The 2846-nt window shown below is 41.7% G+C and overlaps 1 protein-coding gene across 5 annotated transcripts in view; it reads right to left on the bottom strand.

The window, feature by feature from the left end:
- The window catches only part of LOC105079696 (P2R1A-PPP2R2A-interacting phosphatase regulator 1), a 60837-nt gene that overhangs the window by 12303 nt on the left and 45688 nt on the right, over window positions 1-2846 (bottom strand). The gene's annotated exons all lie outside the window — the stretch shown is intronic.

The raw sequence follows: 2846 nt of genomic DNA, 5'->3' as shown, positions 1-2846 counted from the left end.
CTGAAAGACAAAGATAGGTCGAGGGCTGTTTCAGATTTTAGGAGATTTAAGAGAATCAACAGACACGATGACTAAATAAAATGTGTGATCCTATAGACTGGAACAAGGACTATGGAAAAAAAAAACAGCTATGAAGGATGCAATTGGGACAACTAACAGAATTTGTATGTGATATTTAGATCATATAATAGTATACTGTATCAATGTTATGTTTGTTGACTTTGCTAACTTTACTGTGTCAATATAACAGAATGTTCTTAGGAAACACACACTGAAGTGTTAAGGGGCAATGGGACATGATGTCTGCAACTTATTTGCAAGTGTTTCAGAAAAAAAATGTACACGCACGTGCGTGTGTGTGTGTGTGTGTGTGTGTGTGTATGTGTGTGCAGGGAGAGAGAATGGTAAATGTAACAAGATGCTAAACATATATGAATCTTCATCAAGGGCATGTGGAATTTCTTATTATTTTTGCATACAATTTTTCTGTAAGTTGAAAGTATTTCAAATTAAAATTTTAAAAATTTATTATTTTGAGCATTTAACCATGTGCCCCATGCTGTGTTAGGTGTGAGATATTCAAGGGAGAATAAACCACGGTCTCTATCCTTAACCCAAAAGCTCACAGTCTGGGGTGGGCAGGACAGAAAAAGAGGCCAGCACAATTCAGTGTGATAAATTCAGTTGTGACAGCACAGAAGAGGTATGCTAAAACCAGACTTCCCAGGGAGAAGGGGTCAGAGGAGGCTGTTTACAGATAAGGTAAAGGAGAAGCTTAGAGTTGGGGGAACTCATGAAGTTTGGGGTCCAATGGGACAGGCCAGCAGAGCTGACCAACAGGCTGTGAGTCACAGAGAAGGTGCCTGGGCCTGTAGGCAGCAAGAGGAAGCCACCTGCCTCCTGAGGACAGACAATAAGGCCTGAATTAGCAGGTGTCAGGGCCCAGGCCCAAATCACCATAGCCTCTGAGGTAACATAAGAAGTGCAGCCAGAAGCAAAACCGCATGAAGCTGAAAGGCTGAACACAAGTGTGCTAACTGATGGCTTCGGGTGAGCCGTGCAGTGCTGTATGCTGAACGTCCTACAGACATCAGCCCCTAGACTGATAAATATAAGGAGCCTGGCTAAGGGCATGGCCTGGAATTAGTTAGGATTGCTAATAATAGACTGTGTGAGGCAGGAAGAGGACGTCAAGTGATCATAGGAAACTAAAGAAGTGATTTTTTGAGAACAGGATGAGCTTTACCAGCAATAAGGATAAGGTAGTACCCAATTAACACACAACAGGATGGGGAGAGACTGTCGTTAATAGGACAAATCCTGAGAACAGTACCGGGTTCCATAATAAAGGGAAATTAGCAAGGCAGCACTGCTGTTTCAGAAGTCTATGGGGGAATGGGAATTTCCACTCAATTATGAGATATAAGAGCCAGGATGAAAAAGTACATGAATGTTCCTAGCAAGGGCCTGGTGGGGGCTCATTTTTTCCCTTTGTTTGAAAACTTTTACATTATGGAAAGTTTATTAAAAAAATAATGAGAACAGCATTGGCTTAAGCCACACAAAGTTGCCAAAATGTGACAATTTTTGACCTACAAAAATGGCAATTTCATGTTTCAAGTGAAAATGAACCCCCTATATCCCTCACCAAGCTTCAGCAACTATTGACACATAGTTCATTTCATTCAAATCCCCACCCATTACCCTGGCAAACCAACTGGTTTGAAACGAATCTTTGGTGGGAGTTTTTGGTGTACTTATATATATATACACACATATTATAATGTTTTAGTTAATTATTTAATTTTCTCAGTACGTAATATATTCACGTGGCTCAAAATTCAAAACGTACATCATTGTCGTACACCTTTAATATACACAATTTTTATTTTGTAACTATACTTCCATAAAGCAAAAAAAAAAATGGTATAAAACAAAAGGGCAATTGAAAAGTTGCCTTCCAAACCCTGTTAACTATCCAACAAATCTCCCTTCTCACAGGTAACCAACAGTACCAGATTTTTTTATGTATCCTTCCAGAGATGTTTTATACACCTGTTGGCAAAAAGATTGCAAACAACTCCCACTGATCTGTACCTTGCTTCTTTCAATTAACAAAATATTTTAGAGATCATTCCATATGAGCACATAAAGAGCTTCCTCCTTTTTCCAGCTACCTAGCATTCCATTTAAGGATCATAATTTAACTAATCAAATCACTACTGATGAACTTCTAGGCTGTTTCCAATCTGTTCCTGTTACTGTATTGCAACGACTCACCTTACATATCCTTCTGGCACCAAAGCAAGTAGGTATGTTTGTAAGAGAAACGCCTCAAAGCCCAATCGCTGGGTGAAAAGGAACATGCACTTGCAATTTTGATAGATATTGCCAAGTTGCCCTCCATCAGGTAGGAGTTATTTTAATGCTGCCTTCGCCCTTTTATCATGCACAGTTGTCTTGCTGCTCCTTTCCATTTACCCCAAGGGTCCTATAGGGGACCATTTCAATGTGTCAAACTCAGAAACAACCCTCTGACCTCAGCCTCCTATGGGTCTCCTTCTACCACACTGCCCCCACGGCCACCAGCCTGTCCTTCCTCCCTTCTCCCTTCCCAGAGGTCATCAGTGGCCTCTTGGCTTCCTTTCATCCTTCCAAACTGGCCCCATGATCCGCCATTTTAGCCGTGTTTGTATTGATCCCTGGCCTCACTCTCCTGCGACCTTCTGTAGCACCTGCTCTGCCGGTCTCCAGCCCTGTGAAAACCCTACCATCCATTCTCCCCTCCCCCACTCCCAGCCTACCAACTATTGCTGGAGAAGGTCATGAGACTGGCTCTGCTACAA

Source organism: Camelus bactrianus, chromosome X (assembly GCF_048773025.1).
Source record: "Camelus bactrianus isolate YW-2024 breed Bactrian camel chromosome X, ASM4877302v1, whole genome shotgun sequence".
NCBI classification, from domain to species: Eukaryota; Metazoa; Chordata; class Mammalia; order Artiodactyla; family Camelidae; genus Camelus; species Camelus bactrianus.
This window is presented reverse-complemented; position numbering and strand designations above follow the sequence as displayed.